We start from the raw sequence: 26574 nt of genomic DNA, 5'->3' as shown, positions 1-26574 counted from the left end.
TTGCCTCAGCAAAAAAGGAAAAAAAAAAAGAAAATGATAGTGAGGAGACAAAGATGACTACATAAATTTTAGGCTTGAATGATTAAGAATGTTGGTGTCCTTGACAGTAATCAGGAAGTTAGGGAGAGGGAACAATTTTGGGAGAAAGATATTGAGTTTAAGATATCTATAGGAAATTTAGCTCAAGGTGTCTGATAGGCAGTTGTAAATATGAGACTGGAGGCCAAAAAAAAGGTATGAAATGAATTAAGTATATTTTAAAATTATCTTCATGGAGATGTTAATTGAAAAAAATACAAATCTTAGAATTTGAGTTCATTGTATACTCACTATAAATATGCTTGACATAACTGAAGAGGGATGCTAAATGCCTCTTCTTATTCCCAAACGATTTTAATCTTTTCTGTTTCTATGTTCTAGAAACGTTTAGTTCCTTTTAACTTAGAAATTATGAGTATTTGGCATAACAACATCAATTAAATAACTGTTTTTCAAGATTTTATGGGACAATGTTAAGTACTGATGAATATGTACAATCGTTTAGTCTATGATAATGGGATATTTTATTGGCTGAATTCCCAAGAATATTTTGAAGTCTTTTATTTGCATTATGAGCTTTTGTGTGTCTATATTTGAAATATGGTGAGATTCTCATATATTAGTCTAGTTGCCAAATCATGCCTTATTATATATTATTATTTAATTTAATTTTTTTAAGTTCAACTTTTTTATTATAGCTTTTTATTTATTTATGTATTATGATTTTAAAGAAAAGTTTGGATTCGCTCCTATAAATGACACTCTCAAGCTCAATTAAAAAATGAAAATAAAAAGTTTTAATCAAACAAGACAAGGTACAGACAATTTAGATTTACACAACAAAACAAATAGAAATAAGAACAATTAACAACATGACAATTATAGCAGATAGAGGAAGAGAATACATCACCAATTCAAGGGAACCTCAAAAACTCAAATGGCTGGGAGTCCCGTTTCAGCCTCAATCAACTTGAATTGTGTAAAGATTTTTCCGGGCGAAGCGTCCTCCCCACGGGTGAGACTCAGTGGAGATGTGAGATTCTCAATCTTATATACCTCTCTTAAACAAAGAGGGCTTTCAGCCAAGAAGTCTGACATGTGTGACCATTTAGTGTTTTAACTCATTCCATATGTTATGTATCAAGTATCTCACTTTATCTGTCATTTTGACATATGTATGTATCAAATATCTAGTATTTTGACTCATTCCATATTGTCTATACCTTGACGTATTTCCTTAGCAATAGTATATGCTCAAGGACGGAGCCACCCGCTGTAAGCATAAACATTTCTAGAATTGGCTAGTTCCTGGTATCTATTGTCAAGGACATATAGAGTTCATGGAATGGTCAAATTCCCATAATTTAGAAACTCAGGCCTGTTAGATTTGAGTGAGCTTACAATTCTAATATGAAATTTTAATTTCTTATTCAACAAGACATATGCATGGGTAATTTTTCAACATTGACCCTTGTAAACCCTTCTGTTCCAACTTTTCCCCTTCTTCCCCCCACCCCCTCCCTTAGATGAAAGGTAGACAAATACATGTTAAATATGTTAAAGTATATGTTAAATGCAATATATGTATACATATTTATACAGTTATCTTGCTGCACAAGAAAAATCAGATTTAGAAAGAAGGTAAAAATAACCTTAGAAGGAAAATAAAAATGCAAGTGTAAAGGTCAGAGGAGGAATCAGGCACTCCACAGTCATGAAGTAAACAGGCAAAGAAAGCCTGAGACCCTCAGATGTGATTTGCTGTGAGTAAACAGAGACCACCTCATGAGCAGCAGCTCTGATTACATTGAGATTGCATCATCTCCTTCTCTGATTATGTGTATGACCTTAAGCTGTGGGGAAGAGGAAGCAGGTCCTCTTTGACCTAGAGCTCATCAGGAGTTCACAGGGAGTCAGCAAAAGTTAGCTAGGAACAGGATGTGAACATGTGAATAAAAGATCTTGAGCTGTTCTAAAGGCTGTTCTCAAGTACTCTATCATGTATTTAATTCATCTTTCCTATGAAATGATGGCCAGAGATCTCTGAAGACTTCAGACAGAGGCAAGCTTGGTAAAATTGGTTTAAACACTACAAAAGACAGTGACCAGAGATTTCTCTGAGGCCCTGGGAATTAGGAGAGACTGGCAATAGTGAATGCAGAGTGGGCATTAACAAGGGTATTCACAAAAGTAGTGAATGCTTTGTGGGCATTTACAAGTGGTGCCAGAATGAATGCATTGTAGATTGCCAGAGCCCCCATTTATCAGGAAGACAGTACTCCATCTGGGAGGGAAGCATTATGGATCTAGGCATAAGTCTACCTAAGATCAAGCTCAAGGATGATGAGGGTGTGATTTGGGGCAGGGATGGATCTGCTGTCCTTGTCTCCAAAGCTTTTGGGTGGGTCTGTAGCAAAAGAATTTCATGTAATCAAAGCTGTGATAAGAAAAGCTTTTATTGGTAAGAAAGGCACCAAGATGTCTTGGCAGGCAAATCACTCAAGAGAGAAGTGATTTTGCAAAGAAACATAATTTGAAGGCCTACTTTATACAGAAACAGAATAATAGAACAGAATAAGCAAGACTACTTAAGTTTGTATCTGAAAAGGTCTTCCTGCTTTCAGAGGATGTGGGGCCATTTAAGTTTGTATAATGTTTTGTTGGTGATTTTACATAACTTTACAGGGCTGTCTGGTTTCCCTCTCATAAAAGGACATAGCTGTGCATGCAGCTCAAGTAAATAGGTGAAAGAGCCAGATGGATCACCTCTGAAGAATAGCAAGGAGCTTGCTTTCAAGCTGGGAGGTATTTGCTCCCACGCCTATTAAATATAGCTCAGCAAGGAAAAAATCTAAAGCTAATAGAGATGGTTGAGAGTATAGATCAAAAAATATAAGCATTAAAGGTTGAGTTAGAGGTAAAATGAAAAATTACATTACAGACAATAACAAAGAGAGATAAAAGAATTACAGGCTGAGTTACTGGTTGAGTTAGAGAAAAGACAAAAAGAACTGAAAGTTCAGCCTACTAGCTGAAACTGAGAAGGAAAAAAACAAGCAGAAAGTTGGTGAACATACCATGTGGAAGTTAACCAGAGACATATTCTTTAGTATTTTGTTAATTTATCTCAGCTGCTATTGCTTTAGGGGATCTACAGAGAAAAGAATTAAATATCCTGCTAATGGGAAGGGGTTTGGATCTATTCATGCACAAAACTTGGTTTTGGCTTTAATTCTGCCTACCACCAAGCATGCACCTTTGGGGAATTTCCCATTTCTTGATCTTCCTCCCTCAACTCCACCTTCATGGGTGGGAGGAGGAGGAAGAATGGGAGGGGTGATGATATTATCAGCAATTCCAACCCCCACGAGGCTTCATGGCCAGAGGCAAAGGAGACTTGTGTTTTAAGTGTACCAGTTGTTATTATGCTCTGAGAGTTTTTGAAAATGCAGCACTCCAACCTGATCAGTTAGTCTCTAAGCAAGCCTGTGAGGATAAGAGATTGCAGTTAGAGAAAGTAGAGTTTTATGCCTACAAGACTACAAAGATATTATCTGGGGAGCTGAAACTTGCCTTTGTTCATCTTATAGATCTTTCTTTCGCTTTTGCACAGAGTTGAATGTCCTTTGTTCATTATCTGTATGAATGACATACCATTGAAAAGATTGTTAGACACAGATGTAGATCATACAGCTATTAGAAATGCCAGCTGGTCTAGTAATTGGCTAAAGATTACAGTAAACACCTATATGTCTGCCATAAAAGGCTCTATAGTAGCTAAAATTAGTGCTACCTCTTTGAGATGGGAATTTAAAGATAAGACAGAAGTTTATTTTTTTTAATAATTAAAATAAGATATGATTTAATTAATTATAATGTGTATAATGTTCTTTTTTTTAATGACATAAGTAAGTAGTCTGCATAGGGTCTAGGAAAAGTAAAGGCAAATATTAATAAAGTTCTCTCATTACAGGCTGTCAGAAGTTCAGTTTTGGAATGTCCCTAAAGGTTGTCTAGTCAAAACTATAAGTCTTGTCAAGATAACATGCATATATTAAGTGCTTACTGTATAGCAGAAATAGTGCAAAGTGATGGAAATACAAATAGGTAAAAACCCGTCCTTGCCATCAATGAGTTCAAAGGCAGTAGGCATTTCCTCTACCACATTCTCAACAAGTAAGCTTCTATCATTGTGTGAAACATTAAAGTGAAGCTCCAAAGGAGCCTCTTCCACTATAGTTAGTTCAAATTTATTGCAGGAAGTGAAATCTCTGTCTCTGAAATACCTACTCAGGATTCCTTTTTTTTTTTCCTTCCATGTGGGGTAAGGTAAAACAAGTTTTTAATCGTTCAGTTCTTTTTTTTTTTTTTTTATAATTAATTTTTATAATTATAACTTTTTTTTTGACAGTACATATGCATAAGTAATTTTTTTTTTTTTACAACATTATCTCTTGTACTCCCTTCTGTTCCGAATTTTTCCCCTCCTTCCCTCCACTCCCTCCCCTAGATGGCAGGCATTCCCATACATATTAAATATCTTATAGTATATCCTAGGTACAATATATATGTGCAGAATCGAATTTTGTTGTTATTGTTGCAAAGGAAGAATTGTATTGGGAAGGCAAAAATAATCTGGGAAGAAAAAAAAAAAATAATGCTCACAGTTCACACTCATTTCCCAGTGTTCCTTTTCTGGATGTAGCTGATTCTGTCCATCATTGATCAATTGGAATTGGATTAGCTCTTCCCTATGTTGAAGATATCCACTTCCATCAGAATACATTCTCATACAATATCATTGTTGAAGTGTATAATGATCTCCTAGTTCTGCTCGTTTCACTCCGCATCTCTTCAAGCCTCTCTGTATTCCTCCTTTTGGTCATTTCTTACAGAACAATAATATTCCATAACATTCATATATCATAATTTATCCAACCATTCTCCCATTGATGGACATCCATTCATCTTCCATCTTCTAGCCACTATGAAAAGGGCTGCCACAAACATTTTGGCACATACAGGTCCCTTTCCCTTCTTTAGTATCTCCTTGGGATATAAGCCCAGTAGTAGCACTGCTGAGTCAAAGGGTATGCACATTTTGATAGCTTTTTGGGCATAATTCCAGATTGCTCTCCGGAATGGTTGGATTAAGACAGAAATTTTTATTTATTTTATAGTTGAAAGATTCCCCATCGGTGGGAGACATCTTACAAAGTGAAAAAATTCAGACCTTATTTTATGTAGGACAGGAGCAACTTAACCAAGTACATTAACAAGCTTCTCTAAGTCCTTGGAATTCCCCTAAATTTGTTATGGATTCAAGATAAGTAAATGGACAGATGGAGATAATGGAAGCTCTTCAGTTTGGGCTTCCATGTCCTCAACTGCCTCAAATAGTCTCTTTGGATTAAAGATTATTTCTATTCTATCCCTCTAGATAAGGAGAATATGAAGGGATTTGTCTTTTCAGTGCCCAGCATTAATCTAGCTCAGCCTTATAAAGAATTTGAATGGACAGTTTTGCCATAGGGTATGAAGAATAGCCCTAGTATGTGTCAATGTGAATGTGACTGCTTACCTTACTCCTGTAAGAATAGCATCTCCAAAAGTTATATTGTAACCACCATTAAGAGAAGACAGTGCTTTAGACTCGCCATGCCAGCTTGTAAAAAAAATCTCAAGAGACTCTAAAAGAGATGTAAATATGAACCTCCCAGCACAATCAGAACAAAATTTTATTTCTTTTATTTCTTACCCAGTGTTTGTGGATAGAATTTCAATAAAAGCCATTAAGAGAGTAGTACAATTTTCTGGTACAAGACCTGGCAAAATATATACCTCTCATGCCAGTGCAACATTGATGTGTGTTGTGGAACATTGATGTGTGTTCCCAGAGTGGAAAAATTTATTGTCCACAGCTCCAAGCCTTGCACATGGGTATGTAAATATAATTTTTAATATGGCTTATTCAGTAGATGTAGTCCAAAGAATTGCCACAGCCTAAGTAAAATTTGTAGTTTTTAAAATATATTACAAGCTCTTTAAAGAAGTTCAAGAGCAAGTGAGAAGGCACTAAGGTAAGTATTATATCCTGCATGTCCATTTTCATAGTGGACTTTCCAATCCTATCTTTTATCATCAGGCTGCTAGATCTTTACATTTGCAAATTGTGATAACTAAAGAGGAAGCTAGCAGCACAGCAAAAGGATGTATAGCTTGCCTTTTCACATTCCTATGCTGCTCTATGGCAAATGGACATCACTCATGTTAAGAGAGTTAAGAGGCAGAGCATCTATGTAACCATGGATATAAAACCATGGATATACATTCTCAGTTCCTTATGGCTTCATTCCAATCAGGAGAAACAGTCAGCCATCTTTCCCTTGTAGGAATCTCACATGCACTTTAGATAGGTAATGTGCCAGCTTATACATCTTCTGCCTGTAGGTCCTTTTGCATTGAATCTGGCATTGCACATTCACTGGCATACCATATCATCATTGGACAGACTATTTAAACCCCCAAGATATTCCTGTCCATGCCGGAGAAGGGAATTTTGGGATTTGTACGAGATGTAGCAATACCTACATGTAATTGCCTGCAATTTTTAAATTCTTTGGATTTTACCCCAGCAATGTGCTTCTGACACATGCAGAATGTGTGGCTAAACAACAGACTGGCTGACAAGGACAAGAACCCTTTCTCCACAGTGATATAGAAGGGCTTAGATGGTATCTGAAAGGGCTGGGTTGGGTCAAGGTTTGGAGTCCGGATATGTTCTTGTTATTCCAGGTGCAGACCCAACAGCAGAGAAATGAATCCCAACCAGACACATCAGTGACTTGGGGAAACAAGAAGAAAAGGATTGGACGACAGCCCAGAGGGATCGGCCAGAGGTTAGCAGCCTTCCAGACACTGATGGCAGCCATGTCCCTCCTGACCATGCACCAGAGACAGCAGATACAGCACTAGTGTAGAAGCTCAATTGGACTGTCTTGGGTGATGTGCAATACCTACAGACTGATCTAATTGGACAATGAGCTTGTGTGTTTCTCCCATGACTACTCACTGTTCATATGGTGGCCTGGGGAGAGACTTCACCCTGTTTTCCACTTATAGACAATGCCTCTAAGTTAGTGGGTGAAAAACCAACACATCCACCTGCCAAAGTTAGTGAGGCAGTGCTACAGGACATGATTTTTCTTGTATACACCTTCCTCTGTGCCTTTCTTTTACTAAAAGATGTATACAATTGAAACTACAGACTTTGACATCCCACTTCATTGACGTCCCACCTTCTTGAGCATGACTTTATTGAATGGGTTGAACACCATGCTGCATGCTTGGTTTTGGCCACTGTTTGGCTTAGTTGTTATTGTTTTACTTTTGTTTGCCTTTGTTCTGTTATATACATTCTGTAATCTCATTGATTAGTCAAGCTATTGTTGATGCTAAAGTCAGTTTGATGTGATGAGTGGTCCCCCCACTTTACAAGAGAAGGAAATTGCAAGGGTCAGAGGAATCAGGCACTCTATAGTCAGGTAGTAAACGGTCAAAGAAAGCCTGAGACCCCCGGATGTGATTTGCTGTGAGTAAACAGAGACCACCTTATGGGCAGGAACTCTGGTCGAATTGAGATTGCATCATCAATGAGAAGTGTCTCCTTCTCTAATTGGCTGTGTGTTTGACTTCATAGACCCAATTAAAGCTGTGGGGACAAGGAAGCAGATCCTCTTTGACCTTGAGTTCATCAGGAGTTCACTGAAAGTCAGCAAGAGGTTAGCTAGAAACAGGATGTGAACACGTGAATAAAAGATCTTGAGCTTGCACATAGCTGTTCTCAAGCACTCTGTCGTGTATTTAAACCATCTCTCCTATGAAATGATGGCCAGAGATCTCTGAAGACCTCAGACAGAGGTAAGCTTGGTAAAATTCTTGTAAGCACTGCAAAAGACTCTAGGTTCTCTGAGGGCCTGGGAATTAGGAAAGATTGGTAGTAGTGAATGCAGAGTGGGCATTAACAAGGGTATTCACAAAAGTAGTGAATGCCTTGTGAGCATTCACATGCAAGTGGACAATAAGAGAAGGAGTAGAAATGCTATGTGGTGGATCACACTCATTTCCCACAGTTCTTCCCTGGGTTCTCTTCATTACTGAACAACTGGAACTGATTTGGTTCATCTCATTGTTGAAGATGGCCATGTCCATCAGAATTGACCATCATATAGTATTGTTGAAGTACATAATGATCTCTTACTTCTGCTCATTTCACTCAGCATAAGTTCATATAAGTCTCTCCAGGCCTTTCTGAAATCATGCTGCTGGTCATTTCTTACAGAACAATATTATTCCATAATATTCATATACCACAATTTATTCAGCCATTCTCCAATTCATGGGCATCACTTCAATTTCCAGTTTCTACCCACTATGAAAAGGGTTGCCACAAACATTTTTACACATACAGGTCCCTTTCCCTTCTTTAATATCTCTGGGATATAAGCCCAGTAGAAACACTGCTAGATCAAAGGATATACACATTTTGATAACTTTTTGAGCATAGTTCCAAATTGCTCTCCAGAATTATATATTATTATTAAGATTATGATGTTGATACAAACAGGATTGGTCTAATAAAGAGACAGTGGGCCTTAGAAGATACTAGATACTAGAGATACCAGAGAGAAGGGAGAAGATATTAGGATTAGGTTTGCCATTTTCTCTTCCATTTATTTTACAGAGGAGAAAACATGATTGAGGGAGTTTACAACTAATAAATATCTGAAGTCAGATTTGAATTTGGAGGGATATATAAGTCTTCATGACTTCAGGCCTGGCACTCTATTCATTGTGCCAATTAGCTGGCAGGAAAGAGGGAGAGTCAGATTCAATGGCCACTTCTCACATTTATTTGCCAAGTGACACCAGGAAAGTCTTAATATCCTACTGCCCCCAGCATCTCTTTTAAAACTATATATTTCAGAGCAAGTGTTGAGCTGCATTAGTAAATAGCAGTTTCTCACTTGGAAGTTCCTTTACCAATGAAACCACAGAGCCAGTTCCTAAACTTGTATAATGATTATGATGATGATGATGATGATTGAAGTGAGGAACATAACTTGAGAAAGAAGTATCTGAAACAGGGAGGAGCCAATGGCAGAGACAAGATGGCAGAGAGGACACAGACATCTTCCTAAACTCTCCTTTGCCCTCAATCTATTTTAACAATATTCAGCCTTGTAATTAATGCTTGACTGTCAGAACTCATGAATATTGGGAGTACAGAAGATATTCTCAAAATTTTTCAGAAAAGGTCTGTTTTTGCTTGCTGGTGCAAACAGAACAAGGCTACGTCAGGTGCAGCCTTCAGGCAAGTTGGCAGTGAGAGCATAGGAAACAGACCACAAGGAGGGATGGGGTGTGGTCTCAGCTGAAAATCTGCAGGGCAGAATTTTCCACAGTGGACCTTCTTTGCCCTAGCAGCAAGCCAGTAGATCAGCATAAAAGCTATAAAAATAGGAAGTAAAGACTATAATCCCAAAACACTAGGGTCTCTCTGGACCTGGCCACACCTACCCAACACCCAGAGTGACTCAGTATGATCCCAAGCACAGCTGCAGTAGTTGGCTCCAGCAAAGTCCTAGTAGCTGCCTTTCTATTGCTGCTTATTTCAGCGTAACTGCTAATTCCAGCACAGCCAGTGGCTGTCCGACTGTCCCTTCACTGCCACTTCCTGCTGTCTGTAGAGGAAGCTTGGAAATACTTCACTGCTCCTGTAAGCAGGTCATAAGGCTTTTTTTTTTTTTCCCCAGTACAGAAAGAGAGCAGACTTCAAACTCTGAGGAGACTAAAAACAGTTTGTCTCTAGATCCAAAGGTGGATATGATCTGGTCCCCATCAAAAAAGGCTCTCATAGAAGAAATTAAAAAGGATCTTAAAAGAGAGCTAGATAAAAAATGGGGAAAGGAAAGGAAAGTTTTGCAAGAGGGTCAGAACAAGTCATTAAAAGATAGAGTGGATAAAGAAATCAATTCCCTGAAAAACAGAATTTGTGAATTGAAAAAAAAAATTAATTCTTTAAAAAAAATTGGCAAAATGGAAAAAAAAAATTCCATAAAATAAAACAACTCATTTTAAAACTCAAATGGACAGATACAAAAAGAAATTTAAAAAAGCAAATGAAGAAAATAATTCATTAAAAATCAGACTTGAACAAATGGAAATGAATGACTTGAGACACTAAGTCAAGCAAAACCAGAAAAAAAGAAAAAAAATTTTAAATACCTACTTGGAAAAATAATAGACCTGGAATATAGATCTAGGAGAAATAATCTAAGGATTATTAGACTCCCTGAAAAATCATGATTAAAAAAAGAGCCTTGACAATATTTTTCAGGAAATCATCAAAGAGAACTGCCCAGATGTTATAGAAACAGAAGGCAAAAGAGACATTGAAATAATTCACTGATCACCTGTGGAAAGAAATCCCAAAATCAAAACTCCAAGAAATAGCATAGTTAAATTTCAGAACTATCAGACCAAGGACAAAATACTACAAGCAGCCAGAAAAAAAAAAAATTCAAATCCTGAGGAGCCACAATAAGGACTACTCAAGATCTAGCAGCATCCACATTAAAGGATTGAAGGGCCTAGAATCTGATATTCCGAAAGTCAAAAGAACTTTGTATGCAGCCAAGAATAAGTTACCCAGCCAAAATGAGAATTTTCTTCCAAGGAATAAGATGGATATTCAGTGAAATAGGTGAATTCCATTTATTTCTGATGAAAAAACCAGACCTAAAGAAAAAAAAATATATAGGACTCAAAAGAAGCTTAAAAAGGTAAAAAGAACTCTTGAGAATTGTATTTCTGTTATGGGTATACATAGAGAGTACATGTATAATTTGGTTTTATTGTTATAATATAAAAAAAGAATTAGAGGGGGAAAGGAAATTATACCAGAAAAAGGGGGAAATGGATGTAAAAAGAAGGAAACTACATCTCATGAAGAGGCAAAGGAAACCTATTATATCTGAGGGAATCAAGGAAAGGGGATGAACACAGTGTGAATCTTATTCTCATCAGATTTGGTTCAAAGAGAAAATATTCTCCCACCTCATGGAAAAGTGGGAGGGGAAAAGCAAAAAGGGAAAGGTGAAGGTAAATAGAAGAGAATACAGAAATAGTAAGGAAAAGGTTTAAGAAAAGGGAAGGGGGGATGGAGGGATTCTAAAGAGGGAAATCTGTGTGAGGCAAATGGTGCTCATAAGTCTAATACTAAGGAGAGGGGGTAAAGGGGAAAGAAAAGAGAAAAGAATAATCTGGGGATAATAAGATGACAGGAAATATAGACTTAGTAGTTTTAACCATAAATGTGAATGGGGTAAACTCCCCGCATAAAACGTAGGCAAATAGCAGACTGGATTAAAAGCCAGAATCCTACAATATGTTGTTTACAGGAAACACACTTGAAGCGGGGTGATATATACAGAATAAAGATAAAAGACTGGGGCAGAATCTATTATGCTTCAGGTGAAGCCAAGAAAAAGAGGGGTACTAATCCTAATTTCAGATCAAGCAAAATCAAAAATTGATCTAATTAAAAGAGGTAAGGAAGGACACTATATCTTGCTAAAGGGAAGCATAGCTAATGAAGCAATATCAATATTAATATATATGCACCAAGTGGTGTAGCATCTAAATTCCTAAAGGAGAAGTTAAAAGAGCTGCAAGAAGAAATAGACAGCAAAACTTCAATAGTTGGAGATCTCAACCTTGCACTCTTAGCACTAGATAAATCAAACCACAAAATAAATAAGAAAGAAGTTAAAAAGGTAAATAGAACACTAGAAAAGTTAGGTATGATAGATATTTGGAGAAAACTGAATGGAGACAGAAAGGAGTACACTTTCTTCTTGGCAGTTCATGGAACCTATACAAAAGTTGACCATATATTAGGACATAAAGACCTCCAGTTCAAAAACAGAAAGGCAGAAATAGTAAATGCGTCTTTCTCAGGTCACGATGCAATAAAAATTATATTCAGTAAAAAAGCCATGGGGAAATAGGCCAAAAAGCAATTGGAAACTAAATAAGCTCAATTAATAATTTCACCCAAGAGAATGACAATAATGAGACATCATACCAATATGTGTGGGATGAAGCCAAGGTGGTAATAAAGGGAAATTTTATTTCTCTAGAGATGTACTTGCATAAAATAGAGAAAGAGAAATTCTAATTCTCTCTAATTCAATGAATTAGACTTACAACTAAAAAAGCTAGAAAAAGAGCAAATATTAATTTGAAATTCTAAAAATAAAAGGAGAGATCAATAAAATTGAAAGTAAAAAAAACCTATTAATAAATAAAACTAAGAGTTGCTTTTATGAAAAAAAACTAACTAAATAGATAAACCCTTAGTAAATTTGATTAGAAAAAGGAAAGAGAAAAATCAAATTGTTATTCTTGTGAATGAAAAGATAAAAATTTCCGCTAAGAAAGAGGAAATTAGAGCAATAATTAGGAGTTACTTTGCCCAACTTTATGCCAATAAATTTGATAACTTAAATGAAATAGATGAATACCTTCAAAAATATAGGTTGCTACATTAACAGAGGAAGAAGTAAATTGGTTAAATAATCCCACTTTAGAAAAAGAAATAGAACAAGCTATTAATCAACTCCCCTCCCCCCAAAAATCCACAGGACCAGATGGATTTACATGGGAATTCTACCTAACATTTAAAAAACAATTAACTCCAATGCTATATAAACTATTTGAAAAAATAGGGAATGAAGGAGTCCTACCAAATTCCTTTTATGATACAGACATGGTACTGATACCTAAACCAGGTAGGATAAAAGCAGCGAAAGAAAATTGTAGACCAATCTCCCTAATGAACATCACCTAATGAACATCAATGCAAAAATCTTAAATAAAAGATTAGCAAAAAGATTACAGAAAATCATCTCCAGGATAACACACCAGGACCAAGTAGGATTTATATCAGGAATGCAGGGCTGGTTCAATATTAGGAAAACTACTAGCATAATTGACTATATCACAGTAACCAAATTAGCAAAAGCCATGTGATCATTTCAATAGATGCAGAACAATCTTTTGATAAAATCCAACACTCATTCCTATTAAAAAACACTAGAGAGTATGTGAATAAATGGACTTTTCCTTAAAATAGCCAATAGCATCTATTTAAGATCATCAGTAAGCATCATATGTAATGGTGATAAACTAGAACTATTCCCAGTAAAATCAGGAGTAAAACAAGGTTGCCTACTATCACCATTACTATTCAGTATTGCATTAAAAATGCTAGCTTTAGCCATAAGAGATAAAAATAAAGTAAAGGAATTAGAGTAGGTAATGAGGAAATCAAATTATCACTCTTTGCAGATGATATGATGGTATACTTAGAGAACCTCAAAGATTCTACTAAAAAGCTATTAGAAATAATCCACAACTTTAGCAAAGTTGTAGGATACAAAATAAGTCCACATAAATCATCAGCATTTTTGTACATCGTTAACAAAATCCAACAGCAAGAGATACAAAGAGAAATTCCATTTAAAATAACTGTCGATGTATACGTATATTGTATTTAACTTATGCTTTAATATATTTAACTTGTATTGGTCAACCTGCCATCTGGGGAAAGGGGTAGGGAGAATGAGGGGAAAAGTTGGAACAAAAGATTTTGCAATTGTCAATGCTGAAAAATTACCCATGCATATATCTTGTAAATATTAAGCTATAATAAAAAATAAAAGTAAAATAACTGTTGATACTATAAAATATTTGGGAATTTATCTGCCAAGGAAAAGTCAGGTACTATATGATCAAAGCTACAAAACACTTTTTGCACAAATAAAGTCAGATGTAAACAATTGTAAAAATATTAAGTGCTCCTAGATAGGGTGAACGGATACAATAATGACAATATACCCAAACTAGTCTATTCACTTAGTACTATTCCAATCAGACTCCCAAAACATTATCTTAATGACCTAGAAAAATAACAAAATTCATCTGGAAGAACAAAAGGTCAAGAGGTTCAAGGGAAGTAATGAAAAAAAAAATCAAATGAAGATAGCCTAGCTGTACCTGATCTAAAACTATATTATAAAGCAGTGGTCACCAAAACCATTTGGTATTAGCTAAGAAATAGACTGGTTGATCAGTGAATAGGTTAGGTTCTCAGGACAAAATAGTCAATAACTATAGTAATCTAGTGTTTGACAAACCCAAAGACCCCAGCTTTGGGGATAATAATTCATTATTTGACAAAAACTGCTGGAAAATTGGAAATTAGTATGGCAGAAACTAGACATTGACCCATACACCATACACCAAGATATCAAAATGGGTTCATGATCTAGGCATAAAGAATGAGATTATAAGTAAATTAGAAGAACATAGGTTCATTTACCTCTCAGACCTTGGAGAAGGAAGGAATTTGTGACCAAAGAAGAACTAGAGGTCATTATTAATTACAAAATAGAAAATTTTGATTATATTAGGATAAAAAGCTTTTGTACAAATAAAACTAATGTGGACATGATTAGAAGGGAAAACATTTTTGCAGCTAAGGATTTTGATAAAGGCCTCACATCTCCAAAATATGTAGAGAATTGACTCTAATTTATAAGAAATCAAGCCATCCTCCAATTGATAAACGATCAAAGGATATGAACAGACTGTTTTCAGATGATGAAATTGAAACTATTTCTAGTTATATGAAAAGGTGTTCCCATCCTTGCTGATCAGGGAAATGCAAATTAGGGCAGCTCTGAGATACCACTCTGCCATACATATCTGAGATATGTATCTGCTATATGTATCTCTGAGATACATATCTGCCAGATTGGCTAAGATTGGCAGGAAAAGATAATGATGAATGTTGGAGGGGATGTGGGACAACAGTTCACAGATGCATTGTTGGTAGAGTTGTGAATGGATCCAATCGTTCTAAAGAGCAATTTGGAACTATACTCAAAAAGTTATCAAGCTGTGCACACCTTTTGATCCACTAGTGTTACTACTAGGCTTACGTATATCCCAAAGAGATATTAAAGAAGGGAAAGGGACCCGTATGTGCAAAAATGTTTATGGCAGCCCTTTTCATAGTGGGTAGAAACTGGAAATTGAAGAGATGCCCACCAATTGGAGAATGGCTTGAATAAACTGTGGCATATGAATGTTATGGAATATTATTGTTCTATAAGATGATCAGACGCATGAATACAGAAAGGCTTAGAGAGACATACATGAACTGATGCTAAGTGAAATGAGCAGAATCAGGAGATTATACACTTCAACAACAATACTACATGATGATGAGTTCTGACACATATGGCTCTCTTCAACAGTGAGAGGATCCAAACCAATTCAAATTGATCTGTAATGAACAGAACCACCTACACCCAGAGAAAGAAGACTGGGAAATGAGTATGGACCACAACACAATATTTCTATTCTTTCTGTTATTGTTTGCTTGCATTTTTTTCTTCTCAGCTTATTTTTATCTTCTTTCTAAATCTAATCTTTCTTGTGCAACAAGATAATTGTATAAATATGTATACATATATTGCATTTAACATATACTTTAACACATTTGATATGTATGGGACTACCTGCCATATAGGGGAGGGGGAGTGGAGGAAATGAGGAAAAAAAGTTGAAAGAGAAGTTTTTTCAAGGGTCAATGTTGAAAAATTACCCATGTATATGTTTTACATATAAAAACCTATAATGAAAATAAAATTTAAAAAAATATCTAAAGTATGGATTCATAGAAATATAAATAAGTGGGAAGCAACATTCATATGTCCATAGTTTGGGGGGGGGAATAATGAAATAATATCTGAATAGTTATGCAATAATCAATTCAGAGTGAGAGAAAGCCATTGGAAGCTAATGAAATTTTATCTGAAAATTTTACATACATCAATTTTTAAAAATCTTTGGTAAAAAATTTTGTTTCTTTTGTTAGCAACAGACCTCTAGATTGGTACTTTAGATAAGGAATTGATTCCAATAGGATACAATTGTGGTAACCAAATGTTAGAATGAAATCTTGGCCATAGAGTTTCCAGAGAATTATCTGGCAGTGTTATGCAGAGTGAATTAGTAGATGGAGACTCTAAAGACAATGAAGAAAAATACCAATTTATAATTCCAGAAAAATTTAGAGTCTTTCCACAAATGCTAGGACTCTTAAAAATAGCTGTCAGATGCCAGCCATGAAGTCAGGAGGATGTGAGTTCAAATCTGCTCTCAGACACTTAACATTTCCCTGGGAAAGTCACTTAACCCCAATTGCCTCAGTAAAAAAAAAAAACAAAAAAAAAAAAAACAGCTGTCATAGCAGAAACTCAAGGAATTTTAATGTATGTATTAGCAATTAACCACATAAGTCATACTGACACATTTGCACTATAAGCACAGAATTCTTTACACTGGAAAAACACAGGTTTGTCTGTGATTTTGCTGATGTAAATGACTACTGAATGAAAAAAAACAATTAGCTATCAAATACTTATTAAGCATTTTTTATGATCCTCTCATCTAATACACTGGATGTGAGCAGTACAGATACAAAGAGTGAAATAGTCTTCAGAAGAAAAGAGCAAATTTTCTAATCAAAAAGACTGATACATTAATAGAAAAGTATATACAGAATAAATTTAAAGTTGATTCATCTAGCATAACTATAAGGTAAATATATATTTCACACGTGTTTATAGTTGGAAAATGTAAAATATAAAGGCACAGACGTTTTGGGGGAATCAAAGAAAGTTTCATAAAGAAAATGATGTCTAAGCTAAATCTTAAAGGAAGAGAGCAACTCTAGGAGGCAAAGAGTAGAGATTGCACTCCAGTCATGATGGCTAGTCAATAAAATGTCAAGGGAGACAGATGGGAACTAGAAGTGACATGAATTCTAGTTTGGCTGAATTGAAAAGACCAACACTTGGGAAATAATCTTTAATGAGGATAGAAAGATAGGTTGCAGTCAAATTGAATATGGATTTAAAAGCTACGATAGAAGATTATATTTTAACTAAGAGGTCATTGAGTAGGAGAGGCATGTGATCACATTTTCACTAAAGAAAATTCACTTTGTTGAATGCATAGGATGGACTTCAGTGGTGAGAGAATTAAGTTGGGGTGACCAAATATGCCTATTGTAATAATCTACACCAGAGCTGTTCTGAGTTTAAACTAAGTTAGTTACTATGAGTTCAAAGAAGGGGTTAGATACAAGAATGTGAAGGCAGAGACAGCAATAACTGGCAACTGACTGGATATGTGGAGTCAAGTAGAGTGAGAATAAAGACATGATAAACCAGAAATACAGGAAGGCTATTAATATCTTTGACAGGGAAGCTTGAAAGGGAGGATATAGAAGGAAAGATGATATGTTTAGTATTGGACATATTGAGTTTAAGTTATATGTATAAAGTCTTTATAATATTCAATAAACAATTGGTAGTGAGAGAATATAGGTCAGGGTAAAGAACTGGATTATAATTCTGAAAATCTTCTACATAGAAACAATAATTAAACTTATGGATCTGATGAAGTTCCCTAGTAAAGAGAGTATAAAGGATGAAGAGAAGATGACCCAAAACAGAATCTTAAGTAAAACTAAAATCCATTCAGAAAGAGAATATGATATGGATGATGAGCTAGCAAAAATATAGAGAAGATGAAATCAGGTAGGTAAGAAGTCATAGAGGAAAGAATAATGTCATGAAAACTCAGAGAAGGGAAAATATTAAGGAGAAAATGGTAAACCGTATATATGTAGCAAACATATCAAGACAAATTAAGACTTAAGAGATTGATAACTAAGGAAAGAATAGTTTCAGTTGAATGATAAGGTCCAAAGCCAAATCATACTGTTGAAGAACTACTGAGAAAGAAGAAGGAGCAAGAATAGACAATTTTTTCAAAAAGTTTGGCTGAGAATAGGTGAAGGAATATAGAACAAGATTTTTAGAAGATGACAGAGTCTAGGAAAGTTCATACTTTTGAAAATTAGAGAAATTGGAATACTTGAAATGGTTAGATAAGGAGAGGTTAAAGATTGAGAATGCTGATGTTTAAGGATGTCTGCTGTAGAGGATAAGAGGGTATGTGATTACTTTCTGTGCCAGTAAAACATTTTCTGTATATGTGAATACTTACATGTTATACAACATATATATATGTGTGTGTGTGTGTGTGTATAAATTTTAAGAAAATTGAATGGACATGGACTGTAGGAAATTATAGGGTTTTTTGCTTTTAAAATACATTTTGTTATCTTTTGCTCTGCATTATATAAATTTCTTCCTCTATCCCTTCTCTTCTCTCATTCCAGAAAAATTAAATCATTCTATATATATAATTTTTAAAAAATACATTAAAAGAAGATCATGAAACTATATAGACAGTATTCATACCTATATACTATCCAACTCTGAAAAGATGTGGTTTCTAATAACTCTTCTTTAGGAGCAGATTTGTTCTTTATTATTTTTTCAATAATAATTTTGTATTTTTTGATGACTTTTCTTTCCATTTACATTTTCCAGTCATTTTGTATTTTGTTTTCTTGGTTCAACTTATTTCATGTATTTTTATGCTTTTTTTTTACTTACCACATTCATACTTTCTTACAAATAATATTCTGTTGCATTCATGTAAGGAGGATTATGGATAGAGGTAAAGGGGAATTTCTTTGGTACCCAAATTCAGGTCTCCCTAATTCTTATTATAGTAATCTGCTTTTCACCTTTTAATAAGTTATAACTTGATAAATAATCCAAATAATAAATGTCATACTATAAAAAAATAACAGTAGTTTTTACAACTATTTGTTCACAACTATATGTGGATAAGAAGTTATAACAGGATGATGTAATCTTAATTTGCTGTCTTTAATAATTCGGTATATTGTTCTTTTGAATTTTATTTTTCCCTTTTGTATTATTCAGAAAAGACTTTCATGTTTCTCTTAATTCTTCAATTTGTCCTTAATTGAAGTATAGTGAATATTAAATTACATCTATACATAAGTTGTGTAGTTATTCCCCAATTGTAGGGCATATATATCTAAGCTTTTGCTATAATTAACAGTTTCACAGATGCATGTTTTCTTTCTGTCATTAATCTTAAATTAAAAGCTCAGTTTGATACCTCCTAATCAAAGGAATAATTATCATTAATATTATTTCATTATTTTAAAACTGTATCTTGTAAAATTCCATGTTGTTTTTTAGAATGAATTGGACTAATGCTTTCCCATCAGTTAAAGCATAAATATGCATTGAATGTCTCCATTCTTAACCATATTTGTTGATTTGATGGGTGTGAGGCCCCAGGTTTATAGGTTTATTAACGTTGAGTTGGAGTGGATATGAGAGGTCATATAGTATAATCCATTTATTTTATAGGTAAAGAATCTGAGGACCAGAAAGCTTAAGTGACACGTTTCAGGTTACACAGATAGGATAGAACAGTTAGAATGTTCCCACAGTTCCAATCTAAATTTACAATTCTTTCATCTATATAATATATTATGCCTCAGGTTTTTAATTTATACAAATACACATACATATCATTATCAGTGATTTGGAGAAGTTTTGTAGTTGGTTGCAATAAAATATTTCTCATTTACTTGGAGCTATTTTCATCCTAAATATTTATTTTAAAAATACTCAGAAATTTAAAATGTTATACTTCCTTTTTTTTGCTGAGGCAATTGGGGTTAAGTGACTTGTCCAGGGTCACACTGCTAGGAAATATTAAGTGTCTGAGGCCAGATTTAAACTCAGGTCCACCTATTTCAGGGCTGGTGCTCAATCCACTACACCACCTAGCTGCCCCTAAATATTTTACTTTTAATAGAGAATGTAAATGCAGATCTTTTCCAAACATATATTCATATATATATATATATACACACACATATATATGCACACACACGCACACACGCATACACACACACACACACACACACACACACACACATATATATATATATATATATATATATATATATACTTCTAATTATACTAATTTTAATCTTTCAGAATATTTTTACTTTATTGCAATCAAGATGATCTATGTTGTTGGTGGCTTATTGAATCAAACACTGGACTGGGATTCTGGAAAACTTGAGTTCAAATCCTATCTTAGACTAACTATATGACCCAGCTTCAGTTTCTCCTATATAAAATTAGTCTAAGGATAACACCTTCTTCATGGGGTTATTGTCAGGATCAAATTAGATAAAATGTGTAAAGTGCTTTGCAAACGTTAAATTTTGAGGATATTCTTTTTTATTTTTTTAAATTTAATTTTTATTTAATTTTATAATTATAACTTTTTTTTTTTGACAGTACATATGCATGGGTAATTTTTTACAACATTATCCCTTGCACTTACTTATATTCAGATTTTTTTCCCTTCCTCCCCCAACCCCCTCCCCCAGATGGCAGGCAGTCTTATACATGTTAAATATATTATAGTATATTCTATATACAATATATGTGTGTAGAACCGAATGTCTTGTTGCACAGGAAGAATTGGATTCAGAAGGTAAAAATAACAGTTTACACTCATTTCCCATTGTTCCTTTTCTGGATGTAGCTGATTCTGTCCATCATTAATCAATTGGAAGCAAACGTTAAATTTTTATAGAAATGTGATTATGCATTTGTCTCCATCTATGTTTGTGAACCTTTTAATCTTGTTACAATTTTTGGATATTTTATCCACTTGTAAGTTATTATGATGAGAGGCAGATTTGCTTAGTGGATACTATCCTTAAAATCAGAATCACCTTAAAGTTCAAGTTCTAAATCTGACCCATATTAATTGTGTAATCTTGGTAAGTGTCTCAACTTCTCAATGCTTCCAGAAAAAATCCTTCTAATTTCCTATTTCTATGAAAGGCACTTCCAGCACTTGAGTTTGCAATTACACATCATCCTTGACTCTTTACAGAACCCTCTGAATCTAGTTATTTGCTAGTTCTTATCTGTTATTTTACCTCAACATCTCTTTGCATATATCTATCTATTCATCCTGCCATTCATCAATTCTATAATCTTTATAAACTTGGCTCTCACAATCTCTTACTTGTTTCAAAAGGTTCCTACTTTTCTTCTGTATCTATTCTTTCTCTTCCCTGATCCATCATCCTAAACCTGCCAAATTGATCTTGCTAAAGTATAGATCAACTACTTCTCTCTTCTGTTCAAGAGGCATCTGTAGCCTTCCATTAACTTAAAAATGAAATATAAACTCCCATATTTGGTTTACAAATTTCTTTGCAATCTGCTGCCAGCCTATATTCCCAAACTGAATTTACATTCTTTTCTTTACTCTACCCTCCAGCCAATAGCTAAACTGACCTCTGTGTTCACATCAGTGGGCTGCCATTCTATTTCCCTTTGTACAAAATGCCCTTTAAATTTGGGTATTTTCCCCTCTGCCTCTAGGAAAATCTAACTCCCTTCAAGGCTCAGAACAAGTGTCACTTCCTTCGAAATTCCTTTTCTGTTGAACCCTCATGTTAGTGCCCCACTTCCATCATTTTGCATGTGAGAAGGTGACTAATCATTTGTCAATTCTTTACTAAAAGATATATTCCAGGATAATCACAAAACTCCTCTCTGGGATTCAGTATAAGTCTAATAAATATGTTCAGGAAATTGTGAGAAATTAGTAACCAGTTCAAAAGTAGTACATTCTCCCTCTGTCCCTCTCTCCCTTCCTCCCTCCATCCCTTCTTCCCTCCCTCTCTTCATCTCTCTCTCTCACTAACTTTCTCTCTCTGTCCCTCTCCCTCTCCCTCTCCTTCTCCCTCTCCTTCTCCCTCTCCCTCTCCCTCCCTCCCTCCCTCTCCCTCCCTCTCTCCCTCTCCCTCTCTCTCCCTCTCTCTCTCTCTCTCTCTCTCTCTCTCTCTCTCTCTCTCTCTCTCTCTCTCTCTCTCTCTCTCTCTCTCTCTCTCTCTCTCTCCCCCTCCCTCCCTCCCTCCCTCCCTCCCTCCCTCCCTCCCTCCCTCATTCCTTTCCTCCATCTCTCTCTCTCTGTCTTACACACACACACACACACACACACACACACACACACACACCTATCTTATATGTTTATTTTCCTTGACTCCTTTATCTTGATTTCCTCAAACTCAGAGGCTTCAAAAACTCTTTGTTAAAAGCTATGTGACTTGTTAAAATAATCAGGTGGCACAAAAAATACAGACATATTTTAAAAATTGCTTTAGGTAGTAGGCTACAATAATATCATAGCTAGGGTTGTTTTTTTTTTTCTCTTACCTGTAAATTATTTCCTAGTTAGTCTGAGCAGAAAACAAGGGAAAAGAAATAAAATTTAAACCCTGATAAGAATTTATCCAGTGTAGTGCCCTGGATAAATGAGGAGTGAAAGAAGATTCATGCTAGATTTGATTTCAGTTGCTCTCACCAACCACAGCAGCCAGTTTTGCCACATATTCTCGCCTATATTCTTAGAGTCAGTCAACTTCTGCTTCTTCCAGTTTCTTCAGGCTCACTTCCAGTTCACTCACAACCTCACATTCATCCTTAGTAATTTTGTTCCATTTTATTCTGCTTGTTCTCTCTATGACAATGTATATCTTATCTTGCTTCCTGCAATATAAGAAAAGAATAGTATTACAGAGTGGCTGATCCTTCTTCTTATATTCTAGTTATGGGTAGACATGCCTTCAAGGTCAAAGGACTGAAACTAATGAATCTGAGAAATGTGGTAAAACACTCCCACACATTCCAACTCCCCAAATGATGCTCTGGCTTTTCTGGGCATTAACCATATTCATATGAATATGGCCTTTCATCTCAAAAGATTGCAAGATGCTTGAGGCTAGTTTATCTTACTTCTGTTATATTCCTAACATATAGAACAATATGTTGCATAAAAATCCTTGCTGATTAAGTCACATTTCAAGACACCAAATTCAGTCTATAGAATGAATTAGTAATAAAGTTCATTTAGCAGTCAATAAATAAAAAGTGTTTCTACAGGAATGGTAGAGAGAGATTGGAATGGGATTGTCAGTGTCCAATTGCCTGAAATAATTATTAGTCTGTTCCCCTAAGCACCTGTCAGACTGGCAAACTAAAAGAATGAGTCAGTTTCCCAAGATAAGTAATTGGTTGCTATTAGAAATGTCCTGAGAAAAGTTTTTACAAGTAAAAAAGGCTGCATACAGAAGATTCTGTTTAATTTGAATAGATACAAGTGATGAATTTAGTCCATGTTAGATTAAAAAAAAAGTTATAACAGTGGATTTTATTCTTTTTCTGAAATAAGAGCTGTTCATAATATTGATGGCTTATGATTTCTGTGGCCAAAATAGTTTTTCCTATCTAAATATAATCATCAAGGGTACATCTGAAGAAGAAAAAAAAAAAGCAATGATCTAGGAAGTCTCCTAATGAACCAAAATTATTTAATGAAAAGGCAGCAAAAGGAGAGAAGGAGCTGTTTTCTCTAATGAAAAGATAGTAAAAGGAGAGAAGGAGCTGTTTTCACAACTGGAAAGTTGGCAAATGACAAGTTTATATTGATTATCTTGTTTCTTTTCCTTTTCCCTGCAGTAAAGACAATTCACACATATAAGCATCTCTCCAAAGAGGAAAGAAAGTTAAAAAAAAAAGACAAAAATTAAGTCAATTTTCTTCAGTTAGCAGTGAGAAGTACTCATCAGAATTATGAAAAAGTAGATGGAAACTAAAAGTTGGAGTGAGATTTCAGATTTTTCATATAAAATTGTCTTTTTTTTTTTTCTGGAAAAACAATTTGGAGTGAAAGAGAGCTGGCCTTACACTGAGGAAGACCTCAGTTAAAGTGTCACTTCTGATTTGCTGATTGTTATGAAACCTCTCAATGCCTTTTATAATTTTTTAAAAATTTTGTTTTACATTTACAATTTTATTTTCCCAATTCACATGTCAAAACATTATCTAACATTCATTTTACAGATTCTTAGTTCTTTCCCCCATACTCCTTTCTTGAAGGCAATTAATAAAATATTTTAATATATAATCATGTAAAACATTTTCATAATACTCATGTTGTGAAAGAAAACAGGAAAAAAACTCAAAATAATAAAAAAATGCTTCAATCTGTATTCAGAAACCATCAGTTCTTTCTCTGGAAATGATATCAGTTTTCAACACAAGTCCTTCAGAGTTGTCTTAGATCATTATATTGCTGAGAATGGCGGTCATTCACAGCTGATCATTTTACAGTATTGCTGTTTCTTTGTACACAGTAAATTTCACTTTGTATCAGCTCATGGAAGTTTTTCTGGGGTTTTCTGAAAGGATCCTACTCATCATTTCTTATAGCACAATGGTAATATAATAGTAATAATATTCACATGCCACAATTTATTCAACTATGTCTCAGTTGCTGATTATCTCCTCAATTTCCAATCCTTTGCCACCAGAAAAAAGCTGCTCTAAAGATTTTTGTACATATAGATCCTTTTTGTTGTCTTTTTTTGGAATATAGACCTAATAGTAGTTTTTCTAGGTCAAAGTGTATGCATGATTTTATAGTTCTTTGTGTATAGTTCAAAAATGCCATATAATGTGGTTGAATCAGTTCACAGCTCCACCAAGAGCAACAAATGCCTAATTTGTTCCACATCTCCTCCCACACTTGTCATTTTCCTTTGCTGTCCCATTAACCAGTCTAATAAGTAAGAAGCAGTACTTCAGAATTTTTTAATTTTCAATTCTGCAATTGATAGTGAGTCAGAGCTTTTTATTTTTTAATATGGCTATAGAAAACTCTTATTACTGCATCTGAAAACTATATCCTTTGATCATTATACATTGGGAAATTTTCTTATTTTTATAAATATGACCCAGTTCTCTATATGTTTGAAAAATGAGGACTTTATAGGAGAAACTTGCTTCAATTTTTTTCATATTTACTATTGCTAATTGTATTTCCCTTCATCATATTTTCCTCTGTGTTTCTATTCTTTCTCTCCTTTCCCCTGTCCCTCAAAAGTATTTTTCTTTTGAATATCACCTTTCCCAATATACCCTCAATATCTCTTTCTCTTATCCTTCTCTTACTACTTTCCTATAGAATAAATTAGATTTCCATACTCAATTGAATGTTCATGTTATTCCTATGTTGAGCCAATTGAGCAATAAAGTTCACTTAGTACTCCTTACCTTCCCACTCTTCCTCTCCACAGTAAAAGATTTCTCTTGCCTCTTTTATGTGAGATAATTTATCCTATTATGCCCCTCCTGTTCTCTTTCTATGGATGCATTCTTCTTTCTCACCCCTTAGTTTTATTTTAGGTATCATTCCTTCCTGTTCAACTAATATCTGTGCCCTCTATATATGGTTCTGCCTGCCCCTAAAAAGGAGAAAATTTTTATAAGTTACAAATATCATCTTTCCATGTAGGAATATAAGTAGTTTAACCTTATTGAATTCCTCATGATTTCCCATTGTACTTAAAAACAAAATCATCTATTTTTTTCCCCTCAGAGTACTTGAAAGTTCTCTATTTCATGGAATATTCAGTTTTCCACTAAAGTATTGTATTGCTTTGTTCGGTAGGTTATTCTTGGTTGTAATTCTTTGCAAGCCCTCTGACTCTTTAATGATAAGTCTTGTGTTATTTTGACTGTGGTTCCATTATATTTGAATTTTTTTCTGATTGTTTGCCACATTTCTCCTTAATCTGGGAGCTCTAGAATTTGTCTATAATATTTATGGAAGTTATCATTTTGGGATCTCTTCTAGGAGGCAATTAGTGGGTTCTTTCAATTAATATTAAATCTCTGGTTCTAGAAATTTTCCCTGGCAATTTTGAAAGATGATACCAACCCAGGGAAACCCTTGGAACCCAGGGAAAAAGTAAATACAGAGAAAAACTTGGCAAATAGTGGTTAGTTTCAAAGTTCACTTTTTAATTCTTTATCATCACATCTAATTTTGTATCCAACAATATTCCAGTGAACAAATACATGCACATATATCCACTGTAATGTCCGGGCTAGTTTTCTGGAGGGTCCCAGGACAGTCCTTGGTATTTAGGTGGAGAAGTGAAGGAGGCAGGAGAGCTACCCCATGGCTGGTCAAAGATGGAGTCTGGAATTTTTAGTCTGGAGCCTGAAGTCTTCTCTGTGTCTGTGGCTGAGAGAGTCTTCTGTGTCTGAGACTCCCCTAAATATCTCAGTATTATTACATCACTGCAGCACATTGAGCATGTTAGAAGAGCTATTATATTACCATATGGAGAACTATTATCTCACATTGAGTAGGTGCTTCATTATAAGTACTGTGCCGTCCTTGATTCAAGTACACCTTTTCAGATTTCTAGCCCTCTACAATATACTATACTATACTACATTCAGATCAATTAACAAATTCCCTAAAAACAATGAAAACTATTGAATATGTCTTAATTATGGGGTTCTATCACTAATATTCAAAGCAGGAAAAAGT

This window comes from Sminthopsis crassicaudata, chromosome 6 (genome assembly GCF_048593235.1).
Source record: "Sminthopsis crassicaudata isolate SCR6 chromosome 6, ASM4859323v1, whole genome shotgun sequence".
Taxonomy (NCBI): Eukaryota; Metazoa; Chordata; class Mammalia; order Dasyuromorphia; family Dasyuridae; genus Sminthopsis; species Sminthopsis crassicaudata.
This window is presented reverse-complemented; position numbering follows the sequence as displayed.